This window comes from Oncorhynchus tshawytscha, linkage group LG13 (assembly GCF_018296145.1).
Source record: "Oncorhynchus tshawytscha isolate Ot180627B linkage group LG13, Otsh_v2.0, whole genome shotgun sequence".
NCBI classification, from domain to species: Eukaryota; Metazoa; Chordata; class Actinopteri; order Salmoniformes; family Salmonidae; genus Oncorhynchus; species Oncorhynchus tshawytscha.
The window spans coordinates 67,497,154-67,515,111 of NC_056441.1; positions in this window are offsets into that span (position 1 = coordinate 67,497,154).

Sequence of the window (17,958 nt, forward strand, 5' to 3'; positions counted from 1 at the left end):
TCTCTAAGTTCTCTACACTACATCTCTAAGTTCTCTACACTACATCTCTAAGTTCTCTACACTACATCTCTAAGTTCTCTACACTACATCTCTAAGTTCTCTACACTGCATCTCTAAGTTCTCTACACTACATCTCTAAGTTCTCTACTCTACATCTCTAAGTTCTCTACACTACACTCTACATCTCTATGTTCTCTACACTATACTCTACATCTCTATGTTCTCTACACTATACTCTACATCTATATGTTCTGTACACTACACTCTACATCTCTATGTTCTCTACACTATACTCTACATCTCTAAGTTCTCTACACTACACTCTACATCTCTAGGTTCTCTACACTACACTCTACATCTCTATGTTCTCTACACTATACTCTACATCTATATGTTCTGTACACTACACTCTACATCTCTAAGTTATCTACACTATACATCTCTAAGTTCTCTACACTATCCTCTACATCTCTATGTTCTCTAGACTACACATCTCTAAGTTCTCTACACTATACTCTACATCTCTATGTTATCTACACTATACTCTACATCTCTAGGTTCTCTACACTACACTCTACATCTCTAGGTTCTCTACACTACACTCTACATCTCTAAGTTCTCTACACTACACTCTACATCTCTAAGTTCTCTACACTACACATCTCTAAGTTCTCTACACTACATCTCTAAGTTCTCTACACTCTACATCTCTAAGTTCTCTACACTACATCTCTAAGTTCTCTACACTACATCTCTAAGTTCTCTACACTACATCTCTAAGTTCTCTACACTCTACTCTATATCTCTAAGTTCTCTACACTACACATCTCTAAGTTCTCTACACTACATCTCTAAGTTCTCTACACTACATCTCTAAGTTCTCTACACTCTACTCTACATCTCTAAGTTCTCTACACTACATCTCTAAGTTCTCTACACTACATCTCTAAGTTCTCTACACTACATCTCTAAGTTCTCTACACTCTACTCTACATCTCTAAGTTCTCTACACTACATCTCTAAGTTCTCTACACTCTACTCTATATCTCTAAGTTCTCTACACTCTACATCTCTAAGTTCTCTACACTACATCTCTAAGTTCTCTACACTCTACATCTCTAAGTTCTCTACAATACATCTCTAAGTTCTCTACACTACATCTCTAAGTTCTCTACACTACATCTCTAAGTACTCTACACTACATCTCTAAGTCTCTCTACACTACATCTCTAAGTTCTCTCTACACTACATCTCTAAGTCTCTACACTACACATCTCTAAGTTCTCTACACTACATCTCTAAGTTCTCTACACTCTACATCTCTAAGTTCTCTACACTACATCTCTAAGTTCTCTACACTACATCTCTAAGTTCTCTACACTCTACATCTCTAAGTTCTCTACACTACATCTCTAAGTTCTCTACACTCTACATCTCTAAGTTCTCTACACTACATCTCTAAGTTCTCTACACTACATCTCTAAGTACTCTACACTACATCTCTAAGTTCTCTACACTACATCTCTAAGTACTCTACACTACATCTCTAAGTCATTGGCAGCAGAGAACTGGAAGGAAATGCGGGCAAAGGAAGTGTTGGCTTTGAGGGTGACCAGTGAAATATACCTGCTGGAGTGCATGCTACAGGTGGGTGTTGCTATGGTGACCAGTGAACTGAGATAAGGCGGGGCTTTACCTAGCAAAGACTTATAGATGACCTGGAGTGGGTTTGGCAACGGATATGTAGTGAGGGCCAGCCAACGAGGGCATACAGGTCACAGTGGTGGGTAGTATATGGGGCTTTGCTGATAAATTGGATGGCACTGTGATAGACAACATCCAGTTTGCTGAGTACAGTGTTGGGGGCTATTTTGTAAATGGCATCGCCGAAGTCAAGGTTCGGTAGGAGAGTCAGTTTTACAAGGGTATGTTTGGCGGCATGAGTGAAGGAGGCTTTGTTGTGAAATAGGAAGCCGATTCAAAATGCAATTTTGGATTGGAGATGCTTAATGTGATTCTGGAAGGAGAGTTTACAGTCTAACCAGACACCTAGGTATTTGTAGTTGTCCACATATTAAGATGCTGTTAGTTCTTTTTTAACTTTCCATTTTCATTTGCAATGCCATGTTTAAGTGTAATTAGCACAGTGTGGAAATGGAGAGTGAATGAGTGTCAGTGCATGGCTTGTTTAGTTGGCTAATTTATTGATTAAGATTGATGGCATGTATCACTTTGCTTGGCTGCGGCCTAATTAAATGATGTAAGTATAAATAGGTGCATGTGTATGATTAGAGACAGCTAGGGGCGACAGGTTCTGACTGCTAGCGTAATTCCAGGTATTGTGTAACCATACATGTACAGCCAGTGGAGGCTGCTGAGGGGAGGACGGCTCATAATAATTTCTGGAACGGAGCAAATTGAATGGCATTAAACACATGGAAACCATGTGTCTGATGTACTTGATACCACCTATTCCGCTCCAGCCATTACCACAAGCCTGTCCTCCCCAATTAAGGTGCTACCAACCTCCTGTGATGCACACGCCCCCCTCCCAGGCCGTGGCTGATTCATCAGTGGGCAATGACTGAAAGGACAAACTAATCTTTACTCCAGTTACCCAGCAGCCTCCTGTACAAAGCTTTAATTCTCAGTGTTCATAAGAGGATGTCCTCTAGTTTTTCCACACAGGAGAGATGCTTTTGTTACCATATATTCAGTGGGAATACACAAAACAGCCAAGAAGAAAACACATAATTATTTCAGGGACTTGCTTTGTACAAGAGATCTACACTACCAACAGTGGAGATAATTGATTGTTGCGGGACAGCAGCTTCCTCACTAGAATAAGAATATCATTCTGACCAGAAGTGCCTTGGAGGGTGTTGTCAGGGTTTGGTTATAAGCAAAGGCACACATTGGAAAACATTGAGTGCAAAAATGGTACCCATTTCAAATAGGGATCAAATGCTCAAAACAGACCTCATTAAAAAGTTGAAAATTACAAACCAAACCCCCATATTTAAACAAACAAAATAGCCACAACTTTAAAACGTTATAGTTTTACAAATAAAACTAAATGCTGAATCTCAATGACAAACACCTGAATCGTCTAATCAGTCAGAAAGACAGCACATTATCTCAGCCTCCTATGAAGAAGAGAGATGTTGGTTAATTAAAACACATAGCCAAGCCCTGCTAATCCTGTGTGTGAGTGGCAGACAGAAAAGTCTTGTGTTTGGGAGGTGATTAACTCTAAGCCTAAAAGATGCTGTGAACAGCACTACAGGCTCATAAGTCAGAGATGCTATTGCTTGATGTTCGGGTTAATACTCATTGCCTAGTACTTAATCAGACACTGATGTTTACCAGAGGGAAAATGTGCTGGATTTTGATATTCAGTTTGCATGTGGCTGATAATACAAAAACAGCACAATTATAATAATACCTTGCTCCTCTTACTTCTCTATGAAAATAGACTCAATTAAAGAATGTCACAGAAAACAACAATTTCCTCAGATTGAGTTCTCTACAATGTTCTGTTTTAGCACTCTGAGATATTTCCATCAAGTTTTCCTCAAACAAATTTTCAAGGTGACTCCTTTCTCTCTAAAAAGTGATATTGTTACACAGTTACAGCTAGACACAATCGAAACTTGAGAACAAATTAGCTCAAACTCCTAACTGTATTTAAATCTTCCCAGTCCTGGTACCTTATCTACTCCTGTTTTGATGCATATCAGTCCTGCATCTTATTTTGTTTTGTTCAGATATAATTCGTTTTCTAAACTTTTAATTTGAATGTAACAGTTAGATAGCAGTTCATATTTATCTCTCTGGCCTTGAATAGCTTAAAGATACCATTGTTGCAGTTGCAGTAAGAACCGTGTTGTTTCTTACCTGCTTCTTCAACTACTTTCAGTATTTATGTACTTTCTGTCTTTGTGTGCAATTAGATATATTCTTACCTTGTCAGCTGACATGTTTCATTTGTTTTCCTTTGGAACTCGTCCTATTAGGCGACCACAAGACACAGTACTTATTAGTGTCAATTAAAAAAAATGTCTAACTGAAGTCTAAGGAAATACTTGTCGAATTTTTCTGTGGCAGGTTTATTTAATTGAAAGTTGTTTTTCTGTGCCAGTCTAACAGGTTTATTTCTAATTACTCTGTTGACTGAGTGAGCGATATGTTAATGTTAGACAGGCAGACAGACAGACAGACAGACAGACAGACAGACAGACAGACAGACAGACAGACAGCTACCTAACCTCAATATAGTGGACATCTCATCTGCTGCCTGAACTCACATCTCTCCCACTAGTGCCCTCTAGCTCCTCCGGGGTCCTGGAGAAAAACACAGAGAAAACATGACTTCAAGTCTTCCTGCTTCATCTACCATGAGGAGAGCCGCAGATCAGCAACACTACAAATTACTGTGTAAACTGTCAACCTTCAACACTGTTTGTCCAGTCAACCTCATAAAGGGCTGTCTACATTACTTAACAGTGTGTAAAGTATAATTTCTTTTGTCGATCTACCAGTGAGTGAAATAACAGTAAACTAGAAGATAAATCAGGCTTATTGATGACACTAGTAGAAGCCATTAGAAATAGGCTTTGTTGATGCAGGGAGGGAGTTGCTAAAGACGAACACTGCCTACTTCCTCCCCAATCATTTATCATTGTGACACATTTGCCTTGCTAAATTAATTAGTTTGGTAATTAAGTGTGACATTAATTAATTAAATAGACATGAATTCAAACACTATAGGACTCCATCAGAAACAAAAGGTTAGTGGCACATTATTCATTAGCGTTTAAACTTAAATTACATTTCCTTTGTGTGGGTGTGGAAAAGCATCTTAGAAAGACATCATCTTGTGCTTGTATGTAAGCAGCTGCCAATGGCTATATGTCAAATCGACTGTCAGAAGAGGTTTCTTTATGTATTTAAAGAGTCAATATGGATTACTAGACTGTGAAGTGTAATGTAGCATGTAGTACATCAAGTCGTACATTCAATGCTCTTCAATGCCAAAATGTTGCATAGCTCATCGACACCATATTATTGTTGAGTTTCTTGCAGAATCTTGTTATAACACATGTATAACACACATATAATACAGTTTAGCATATCGCCTGTGACACAGCATGTCTCCATACGATGGAACACTCAGACAGAGAGGTGGGCGGTGGAATACGACCTCACTCTGGGTGGATGAGCAAAGTCATCACCAAGAGCAGAATTCAACGGCTATCAAAGGCTATTCATTCTCCAAAGGCATGAAAGGCAGAGCAGAGCATAGCTAAGTATCTGAAGTTAGAGAGTAGAACTCACACTATCTCTCTGAGCAGATTATCAATAGGCTGTGTCCATCAGTAGAACCACTGATGTGAACAGTGGAAAATTGGCTTTGCATAAAAGAGGAGAAAATGTATTGTATGAAAGAGAGACCAAATGGGCCTAACTTCTGATGCCAAAGTGTAAAGTTACTCTGAAAATGTTCCTGCAAAAGTTCATCAATTCAGGAAAATACCGCTTATCAAGATGGACAAAGTAATATTTTTCCCATTATGTCTCATTTTGAATGTAAAACGATTAGAGCCAAGCCCAATCTGACATACAGCTAGTTGCAGGACAAGGCAGCAGTAATTGCTCTTTATATTGTTTGCTTCCTTATTTGTGTTTCAATTTGTTTGTGCCGGATTAATGAGTGTGCCAATCAACTGAATTATAATAATGACACATTATTAAAGCACGTTCATGAAATCCATATCAAATTATTCTAATAGCGACAACAAACTACCTGTTTGTTATTGAGTATGTGTGGGGAGGTTGCTGAGGTGCACACATGGCTGCCTCTGGAGATGACTGGAGATGACTGGAGTCCAGACAACAAACCATCTGACACTAGTGGCCAGTGGCTTGCCTCAGAAGCTAGCTAAACTAGATTCATTTTCTTTCCTGCACAGTCATCGGCTTCCTTTTTAAGACATAGGTGGCAAGATTAACCTGCAGTTATCATCATATTATCATCAGATGACGTCTTAATTATGCTCCCCTGAGCTCCGACTCCGAGAGGTAATGAATTTCAGATCTATTTACCATCTATTTTATCTTATCGTGACTCGACGGTGTGTGGCTTCTCAAGGGGAGAACTATAAACCATGTGATTCAATACACCCAGGTTTTCTCTGCATCAAAGTATACAATGACAGAATAGGCCTTGATACTGTACTGCACCTTCACTCAGTCATGGAAGAGTGGCATCCGTTGAGTGTTTTGCCTATTAGCACAGTAACTGTGTGTGTGTGTGTGTGTGTGTGTGAGTGAGTGAGTGAGTGAGTGAGTGAGTGAGTGAGTGAGTGAGTGAGTGAGTGAGTGAGTGAGTGAGTGAGTGAGTGCGTGCGTGCGTGCGTGAGTGCGTGCGTGAGTGAGTGCGTGTGTTTTGGTCTCTCATTTGATGGAGAACAAGTGACGCAGGCACATAACTTTTATGGATCAGTCATAAATGTTAAGTGATCCGAAAGGAGGCAGAAAACAAACAATAATTTGTTTAACACTCCCCTTACACCTTATAAAGACAATAAACCCTTTAACACTCCCCTTACACCTTATAAAGACAATAAACCCTTTAACACTCCCCTTACACCTTATAAAGACAATAAACCCTTTAACACTCCCCTTACAACTTATAAAGACAATAAACCCTTTAACACTCCCCTTACACCTTATAAAGACAATAAACCTTTAACACTCCCCTTACACCTTATAAAGACAATAAACCCTTTAACACACCTTATAAAGACAAACCCTTTAACACTCCCCTTACACCTTATAAAGACAATAAACCCTTTAACACTCCCCTTACACCTTATAAAGACAAACCCTTTAACACTCCCCTTACACCTTATAAAGACAAACCCTTTAACACTCCCCTTACACCTTATAAAGACAATAAACCCTTTAACACTCCCCTTACACCTTATAAAGACAATAAACCCTTTAACACTCCCCTTACACCTTATAAAGACAATAAACCCTTTAACACTCCCCTTACACCTTATAAAGACAATAAACCCTTTAACACCTTACACCTTATAAAGACAAACCCTTTAACACTCCCCTTACACCTTATAAAGACAATAAACCCTTTAACACTCCCCTTACACCTTATAAAGACAATAAACCCTTTAACACTCCCCTTACACCTTATAAAGACAATAAACCCCTTAACACTCCCCTTACACCTTATAAAGACAATAAACCCTTTAACACTCCCCTTACACCTTATAAAGACAATAAACCCTTCAACACCCCTCTTACACCTTATAATGACAGTAAACCCTTTAAACCTCCCCTTACACCTTATATAGACAACCCAATACCAGCTGTATTATAAGGCACTTACTAATCTCGTCAGTTGGCTCTCTAGCACTTGAGCCTGGGGACGAGGTTAGGTAGTGACTAGTGTCACGTACAGCAGATAATTAGTGGTACACAACTAATTAATATCAAAAGTCTAACAATTACCCTTTGTACCCACAGTATTTTCCTGAATAATTGCCTACCTTGCTAGGGTGACAGGTAGGGCATTATCATTTAGGATCGGTCACCTACAGAGAAGGGTCAAGAGCTTCATCATCAGCTGTGACAGTGACACCTGGGATTTGGCATCAGTCCACAGTCCAACTACACCTTCTTCTCAACCACAATCAACTCCACTAGAATAGAATACAGAATCCACATGAGAATATCAGAATAGAAGAGGGGCCGTGTAAGGGTTGATGCTCAGTCAAGAGATGTTGCCTAATGCAATTGTGAGGTCTAATCAGCCACTTAATCAGCCCAGTATTGTTTCTCTGCCCTCCTCTATCCCATCAACCCCTATCCCTCCAATCCATCACCAAGAAGGTGAAAGCCACTGATTGCCTCCTCTATTCCATCCGTATCCAAGGTTACAGCATTAGGAACCTCAAGCACTACTAAGGCTCTGTTGATTGGGGTTGTCGCTAATTCATTTAGCACCCTATTGTTGAGGTGATTATGAGGGATGAAAATATTTTAAGGTTTATATTTGCCTTGGTAATGGCAACTACCCCTTTGACAGAAGAAGCAATTGAAGGGATTCCAATAGTGTCAACCTTCAGGTGCTGAAAAGCAGGATATGCCAATCAGATTCAAATGTGCATAACAGCATGGCCTTTTTCCTTAGCGTCTGTGTGACATCCCATAAACCTACTTTCCCCCTGGTATTATCCCCAAGGACAGAGTGTCTCTGTACAGGTGTCTATAGTGCTGAGCCACCCACACTCTTTCCCAGACAACAGCCACACCCATAGGGCAGATTACAGATCACTACCCCCTGAGAGGGGTCCTACCGCCAGGCACCTGCTGTCTCCACCAAAAGGGACAGCAACGGGCACAGCTTGGCACCAAACTTCCCACACAGCACATTTCTGCTCTCTCTGCATCTGGACAGGCACAGCTGTTCAGGAATAATTCTCGAAGCAAGTAGGTGAAGAGGATTCAGACTTCCCCTTCACAGTTTAACTCAACTCAACCCTCTCTGCCCCTTAACTTAAACTCTACTTTGGTTAGGGGAAAAGGGCGGCCAACTTTGAGAAAATGACATTGGGCATTATTACAGGAAACCATTACCCCTTCATTTCATTTTCCCCACTGAACGATGAGGCGTAAACCTGAAGCTGAAAGGCAGCGTGTCCCAAATACATCACAATGTCCGCCGAGCAGATGGCCGTCTAGCTGTGGCCCAGACCCACCACAGTAAAGCTGAATAATGCATGCACACCTCGCTGTGATCCAGCACATTCAATACACAAACGGATCGCTCTGCGCCTGGATGCAGCGCAAAACGCTTTTCTAAAAGCTCACTTTACCCAAGTCGTCTCCCATAAATAATATCCCCTCCAACATTCACATGCATAGAAATTGCAACTTGTTGGTTATAAGAGGGTGCGGTACGGGTGCACATTGAATGTCAATGCGGCGATGAATAAACAATGAATCTGTGGGATGGCTGCTCCCGGAGCAACGCTGAGCTGACAAGAGGGGTGTCTCGACCTCCTCAGGTCTCAGTAATTGTTTCTGCCACAGTGCAGGAAACCTCCCTGTCAGCTGTGATTTGATGGAGGCTTGTTTTCTCTTCATTTACAACAAAACACCCAGCAAACCAAAATTGGTTCTGTTAAATTTCCCAGAATATTCGTTAGATTGTGGCTAATGTTCTCAGAACACAAAAACTGTTCAGTTGTATAAAACATTTGCCTGACGTTACAAGAACGTTCCCAGAAAACATTAAAGATCCCCAGATTGTTTCATTATAGGAACAGTGTGGTGGTAACATTGTGGGGACATCACAAAGGATATCTTCCCAAAACACAAAAACTGTCCAGTTGTGTTGACGATAACAATGTTTCTAGTAGGTTGAAAAAACATTTGCATGATGTTGTAAGAATGTTCCCAGAACATATTTACTATGTTCTTTAAAAGTTCCTAAAACATGTATTTAGTTTATGGGGATATGACAAGAAATAGCTTCCCAAAACACGAAATCTTTCCGCTTGTAATTACATTTTTACAATGTTTGTAATAGGGTGCACAAAACCTTCCCTCAAAGTTGGAATGTTATTCCTATCTTCCCAGAATGATCAAATTGATTTTATAAACGGGGTGGTTTGAGCCCTGAATGCTGTGTCGTGACGTTGTATTAGTTCATGTGACGACTGTTGTTCATCGAATGATTAAAGTTTCTAATTGCGTGATTAACTGAAACAAGCAAAATTTAACTCATTAACCTAGTGCACCATGGAAAAACTATTTTTTATTGAGTTTCTATTTCCCAAATTAACTCAAAGAATATTAGAATATCGATTTTTACAACAGCCGCTAATTAACCAGTTTCCTCTACCAATCTCATTCTGAACGTTGTATAGCCCATGAATCTGCACGGACCCAGGTCTCACCAATGAGTTCGTACCACACCAATCTTAGTTGAATGTTTATTTACAAAAAAAAAAAAGCTAACATGATGATAAAAGATACACATAGACAAAACACATTATAGGCTATTGATTAGAACTTAGTATAACAGGCCAACACACTATGGCGCATGTTACCCAAAAGGGGAATTTCAAAGAGAGAGAGAGAAAAAAGAAAGTACACGAGAGAAATATACATTTGGGTGAATTTGTCAGCTATGCTATTCTAACCCTAGCCTTGCCCCAAACTGCCGCTCTTGTGGGTCAGAATATAATTATGTAATTACGTGGGGATGATCTCCGAGGATTCTCTGAGTGGACCGTCCAGACTGCTTGATGACTCACTACTCCGGCGCACCTATCTGATTGTCCTCCCGATGTCAGTGTCCTTTTGGCTTAGGAGTCTGTTCCCTCACCCTTTGCTCTGGAAGGGGTCTTCTGATGACAGACAGCTCTGTAGCTCAGAGCTCACAGAATAGGAATGAAACCCTTTAGATACCACGATTCGATGGAAGATGGAGGCTAGGTGGTTTGACTTGAATTCACCCGCTTAGACACAGCTACTCATCCGTAGCTTGGGTAGAAAAGGATTTCTTTGTCTTCAAACTTGCGTTGCGTTCTGGGTTCGTTGACTTTTTAGACCTTGGGTCACGTAGTCTCCCTGTCAATTTTATACTCACAGGTTTTATACCCTTGGGTCAGAAGTGGGCGTAACCACCTTTAGGGCAATTCTCTGGGCGTACCAAGTTAATGAGGCAAGGTTGAGATTTTATTCAAATCCAATTTTAGACAACTAACTTAACATTTAATCTTCCCCAAAAGATTCTCTTTGATTTGGATATTTTCCATACAACGTACAATGTATAAACATCAAACATATACTCGGAAAACTCTTCACATTAAAATGTTTTCGTAATAACGTCATCTATTAACCTTTAATAACAAATTAAAAATGACATACATTTTCATATTCCATCTATCGTCATGACCACCATTGTGGCTGACAGAAACCATTGTTCCAAAGTCCCTTTATTTCATGTTTAATTTTCTGAGGCTGGTTCTCCATAGTCACAGGACAAAGGAATTTGTCTGTGGCCTGAGATTTACCAGGGGCGTGAGGGGCCATAAAACCCCCCACATCTTCAGACACATAGATCTCTCCTCCTCTGTTGGTGTTGAGAGATAATCTGTAGGGTTGTGGTCTCCTGTAACCTGACATGGTCAGGACAGTCATGACAGCTGATTGGTTGAAAGCCAAAGACCACAACCTGGAAGTCAGAGTAAAGGTGTGAACAACTTTATATTTGACTTGGTCCCATCTCAGTGGCGCATTGGATTAAGTCCAGGGATAACACTCCAAGCTTCCAGGTTCACTCACTGCTTGTGACTATCAACAAAATACTGTAAAACTATGTTTTCAATAAATGTCTAATAAATTGTGATTGTGATATTAATAAATTGAAATGTGATTCCAAATAATTGCCATACTGTATGTGCAGAACATTGGAGATTTTTTAAATTTATTGTTGAAATATGTTTTTAGAACAATTCTGGAACATCATTTCATAATAACCTTGTTTCTTGTCTGTTGTTATAGGTGTTAGTAGTTTTACAGTAGCTCCATCAACAAGTGAATATTCCAGGAATGTTTTTTTCGAACAACTTCAAGTGCTCCAGCATTTTAGTGCTGAAGTACAGTACCATGGCCTCCCGGGTGGCGCAGTGGTTAAGGGCGCTGTACTGCAGCGTCAGCTGTGCCACCAGAGACTCTGGGTTTGCGCCCAGGCTCTGTTGTAACCGGGAGGTCCGTGGGGCGACGCACAATTGGCCTAGTGTCGTCCGGGTTAGGGAGGGTTTGGCCGGTAGGGATATCCTTGTCTCATCGCGCACCAGCGACTCCTGTGGCAGGCCGGGCGCAGTGCACACTAACCAAGGTTGCCAGGTGCGCGGTGTTTCCTCTGACACATAGGTGCGGCTACCTTCTGGGTTGGATGCGCGTGTTAAGAATCAAATCAAATCGAATCAAATCAAATTTTATTTGTCACATACACATGGTTAGCAGATGTTAATGCGAGTGTAGCGAAATGCTTGTGCTTCTAGTTCCGACAATGCAGTAATAACGAGCAAGTAATCTAACTAACAATTCCAAAAAAACTACTGTCTTATACACAGTGTAAGGGGATAAAGAATATGTACATAAGGATATATGAATGAGTGATGGTACAGAGCAGCATAGGCAAGATACAGTAGATGATATCGAGTACAGTATATACATATGAGATAAGTATGTAAACCAAGTGGCATAGTTAAAGTGGCTAGTGATACATGTATTACATAAGGATGCAGTCGATGATATAGAGTACAGTATCAACGTATGCATATGAGATGAACAATGTAGGGTTAGTAACATTATATAAGGTAGCATTGTTTAAAGTGGCTAGTGATATATTTACATCATTTCCGATCAATTCCCATGATTAAAGTGGCTGGAGTAGAGTCAGTGTCATTGACAGTGTGTTGGCAGTAGCCACTCAATGTTAGTGGTGGCTGTTTAACAGTCTGATGGCCTTGAGATAGAAGCTGTTTTTCAGTCTCTCGGTCCCAGCTTTGATGCACCTGTACTGACCTCGCCTTCTGGATGACAGCGGGGTGAACAGGCAGTGGCTCGGGTGGTTGATGTCCTTGATGATCTTTATGGCCTTCCTGTAGCATCGGGTGGTGTAGGTGTCCTGGAGGGCAGGTAGTTTGCCCCGGTGATGCGTTGTGCAGACCTCACTACCCTCTGGAGAGCCTTACGGTTGAGGGCGGTGCAGTTGCCATACCAGGCGGTGATACAGCCCGCCAGGATGCTCTCGATTGTGCATCTGTAGAAGTTTGTGAGTGCTTTTGGTGACAAGCCGAATTTCTTCAGCCTCCTGAGGTTGAAGAGGCGCTGCTGCCCCTTCCTCACGATGCTGTCTGTGTGAGTGGACCAATTCAGTTTGTCTGTGATGTGTATGCCGAGGAACTTAAAACATGCTACCCTAGCCACTACTGTTCCATCGATGTGGATGGGGGTGTTCCCTCTGCTGTTTCCTGAAGTCCACAATCATCTCCTTAGTTTTGTTGACGTTGAGTGTGAGGTTATTTTCCTGACACCACACTCCGAGGGCCCTCACCTCCTCCCTGTAGGCCGTCTCGTCGTTGTTGGTAATCAAGCCTACCACTGTTGTGTCGTCCGCAAACTTGATTATTGAGTTGGAGGCGTGCATGGCCACGCAGTCGTGGGTGAACAGGGAGTACAGGAGAGGGCTCAGAACGCACCCTTGTGGGGCCCCAGTGTTGAGGATCAGCGGGGAGGAGATGTTGTTGCCTACCCTCACCACCTGGGGGCGGCACGTCAGGAAGTCTAGTACCCAGTTGCACAGGGCGGGGTCGAGACCCAGGGTACTATGGTGTTGAATGCCGAGCTGTAGTCGATGAACAGCATTCTCACATAGGTATTCCTCTTGTCCAGATGGGTTAGGGCAGTGTGCAGTGTGGTTGAGATTGCATCGTCTGTGGACCTATTTGGGCGGTAAGCAAATTGGAGTGGGTCAAGGGTGTCAGGTAAGGTGGAGGTGATATGGTCCTTGACTAGTCTCTCAAAGCACTTCATGATGACGGATGTGAGTGCTACGGGGCGGTAGTCGTTTAGCTCAGTTACCTTAGCTTTCTTGGGAACAGGAACAATGGTGACCCTCTTGAAGCATGTGGGAACAGCAGACTGGTATAGGGATTGATTGAATATGTCCGTAAACACACCGGCCAGCTGGTCTGCGCATGCTCTGAGGGCGCGGCTGGGGATGCCGTCTGGGCCTGCAGCCTTGCGAGGGTTAACACGTTTAAATGTCTTACTCACTTCGGCTGCAGTGAAGGAGAGACCGCATGTTTCCGTTGCAGGCCGTGTCAGTGGCACTGTATTGTCCTCAAAGCGGGCAAAAAGTTATTTAGTCTGCCTGGGAGCAAGACATCCTGGTCCATGACTGGGCTGGGTTTCTTCCTGTAGTCCGTGATTGACTGTAGACCCTGCCACATGCCTCTTGTGTCTGAGCCGTTGAATTGAGATTCTACTTTGTCTCTGTACTGGCGCTTAGCTTGTTTGATAGCCTTGCGGAGGGAATAGCTGCACTGTTTGTATTCAGTCATGTTACCAGACACCTTGCCCTGATTAAAAGCAGTGGTTCGTGCCTTCAGTTTCACACGAATGCTGCCATCAATCCACGGTTTCTGGTTAGGGAATGTTTTAATCGTTGCTATGGGAACGACATCTTCAACGCACGTTCTAATGAACTCGCACACCGTATCAGCGTATTCGTCAATGTTGTTGTCTGACGCAATACGAAACATCTCCCAGTCCACGTGATGGAAGCAGTCTTGGAGTGTGGAGTCAGCTTGGTCGGACCAGCGTTGGACAGACCTCAGCGTGGGAGCTTCTTGTTTTAGTTTCTGTCTGTAGGCAGGGATCAACAAAATGGAGTCGTGGTCAGCTTTTCCGAAAGGGGGCGGGGCAGGGCCTTATATGCGTCGCGGAAGTTAGAGTAACAATGATCCAGGGTCTTTCCACCCCTGGTTGCGCAATCGATATGCTGATAAAATTTAGGGAGTCTTGTTTTCAGATTAGCCTTGTTAAAATCCCCAGCTACAATGAATGCAGCCTCCGGATAAATTGTTTCCAGTTTGCAGAGAGTTAAATAAAGTTTGTTCAGAGCCATCGATGTGTCTGCTTGGGGGGATATATACAGCTGTGATTATAATCGAAGAGAATTCTCTTGGTAGATAATGCGGTCTACATTTGATTGTGAGGAATTCTAAATCAGGTGAACAGAAGGATTTGAGTTCCTGTATGTTTCTTTCATCACACCATGTCACGTTGGCCATAAGGCATACGCCCCCGCCCGTCTTCTTACCAGAAAGATGTTTGTTTCTGTCGGCGCGATGCGTGGAGAAACCCGCTGGCTGCACCGCTTCGGATTGCGTCTCTCCAGTTAGCCATGTTTCCGTGAAGCAGAGAACGTTACAGTCTCTGATGTCCCTCTGGAATGCTACCCTTGCTCGGATTTCATCAACCTTGTTGTCAAGAGACTGGACATTGGCAAGAAGAATGCTAGGGAGTGGTGCACGATGTGCCCGTCTCCGGAGTCTGACCAGAAGACCGCTTCGTTTCCCTCTTTTTCTGAGTCGTTTTTTTTTTTTTTTTGGTCGCTGCATGGGATCCACTCGGTTACACTGGTTGTAAGGCAGAACACAGGATCCGCATCGCGAAAAACATATTCTTGGTCGTACTGATGGTGAGTTGACGCTGATCTTATATTCAGTAGTTCTTCTCGGCCGTATGTAATGAAACCTAAGATGACCTGGGGTACTAGTGTAAGAAATAACACGTAAAAAAACAAAAAACTGCATAGTTTCCTAGGAACGCGAAGCGAGGCGGCCATCTCTGTCGGCGCCGGAAGTACAAGTACAATACAAGCAGTGCGGCTTGGTTGGGTTGTGTATTGGAGCACGCATGACTTTCAACCTTCGTCTCTCCCGAGCCCGTACGGGAGTTGTAGCAATGAGACAAGATAGTAGCTACTAACAATTGGATAGCATAAAATTGGGGAGAAAAAGGGGTAAAATTAAAAAAATATATAGAGAATATACCAGCCAAAGTTTTGAATAATAGTGAAGACATCCAAACTATGAAATAACACAAGTGGAATCATGTAGTAACCAAAAAAGTGCTAAACAAATCAAAATAGATTTTATATTTGAGACTTCAAAGTAGCCACACTTCACCTTGATGACAGGTTTGCACACTCTTGGCATTCCCTCAACCAGCTTCATGAAGTAGTCACCTGGAATGCATTTAAATTAACAGGTGTGCCTTGATAAAAGTTAATTTTGTGTGTTTGAGCCATTCAGTTATGTTGTGACAAGGTAGGGGTGATATACAGAAGACAGCCCTATTTGTTAAAAGTCCATATTATGGAAAGAACAGCTCAAATCAGCAAAGAGAAACTTTGAAAGTTTTTTCAAATGCAGTCGCAAAAACCATCAAGTGCTATGATGAAACTGGCTCTCATGAGGACCGCCACGGAAAAGGAAGACCCAGAGTTACCACTGCTGCAGAGGATAAGTTCATTAGAGTTTCCAGCCTCAGAAATTATAAATGTTTCACAGAGTTCAAGTAACAGACATATCTCAACATCAACTGTTCAGAGACTGCATGAATCATGCCTTCGTGTTCGATTGCTGCAAAGAAACCACTACTAAACGACACCGATAATGACAAGAAACTTCCTTGGGCTAAGAAACACAAGCAATGGATGGCTGCCTCCTCTATGCTTCCCCCCGTGAAGCATGGAAGAGGTGGTGTGATGATGTGGGGGTGCTTTGCTGGTGACGCTGTCAGTGGTTTATTTAGAATTCAAGACACACTTAACCAGCATGGCTACCTCAGCATTCTGCAGCGATACGCCATCACATCTGGTTTGTGCTTAGTGGGACTATCATTTGCTTTTCAACAGGACAATGACACAACACACCTCCAGGCTGTGTAAGGGCTATTTGACCAAGAAGGAGAGTGATGGAATGCTGCATCAGAGGACCTGGCCTCCACAATCACCCGAACTCAAACCAATTGAGATGGTTTGGGGTGAGTTGGACCGCAGAGGGAAAGAAAACCAGTCAACAAGTTCTCGGCATATGTGGGAACTCCTTCAAGACTGGTGGAAACACATTCAAGATGAAGCTGGTTGAGAGAATGCCAAGAGTGTGCAAAGCTGTCATCAAGCCAAAGGGTGGCTAATTTGAAGAATCTCAAATACTAAATATATTTTGATTTAACACATGTTTGGTTACTACATGATTCCACATGTGTTATTTCATAGTTTTGATGTCTTCACTACTATTCTACAATGTAGAAAATAGTTTAAAAAATAAATTAAAAAATAAAGAAAAACCCTTGAATGAGTAGTTGCGTCCAAACGTTTGACTGGCACTAGATGTTAAGGGGGCATTTGTAGAATCCTCATGTCAATGTCAGACTATAACTTCACGAGACCATTGTAGGAATATTATTGCTGTTATGGGTGTTTTGAATAACATCCATCAATATTAGCAGAACGTTCCTGTAATGTTTCCTCAGAACCACTTCTATTGCTCCCACATTTGTTGCGGCAGTATGTTTTATGAAGAACATTGTGTTATTACATTCCCTGGCAACAAAATCAACCTCAAGGGAATCTTCTGTGGTAGTTTTTACAGATTGAGAACACTTGAGTGGATGTTAACACATTCCAAGAGTATTTCATTTTGAACTTTTTTCTTAGAAAATAAACATTTGTATGTTTGTGGGATGTTAACAACCTAATGTTAGCTCAAACCTGAACTAGTATGTGGGCCAAGTAGTCAATGAATATGATAAGCTGCTCTCTGCCCAGAAAGTGTTATGTCAATATACGTTCGTTACTCACCAAATATGCATACCCTGCTTGCATACCCTGCTTGCAACTATCATGATTTACTGCCAAAAAAGGGAGGGGGGTGTACAGTTGAAGTCGGAAGTTTACATACACTTAGGTTGGAGTCTTTAAAACTCTTTTTCAACCATTCCACAAATGTCTTGTTAACAAACTAGTTTTGGCAAGTCGGTTAGGACATCTACTTAGGACATCTGCATGAAACAAGTAATTTTTCCAACAATTGTTTACAGATTATTTCACTTATAAATCATTGTATCACAATTCCAGTGGGTCAAACGTTTACATACACAAAGTTGACTGCCTTTAAACAGCTTGTAAAATTCCAGAAAATGTCATGGCTTTAGAAGCTTCTGATAGGCTAATTGACATAATTTGAGTCAATTGGAGGTGTACTTGTGGATGTATTTCAAGGCCTACCTTCAAACTCAGTGCCTCTTTGTTTGACATCATGGGAAAAACAAAAGAAATCA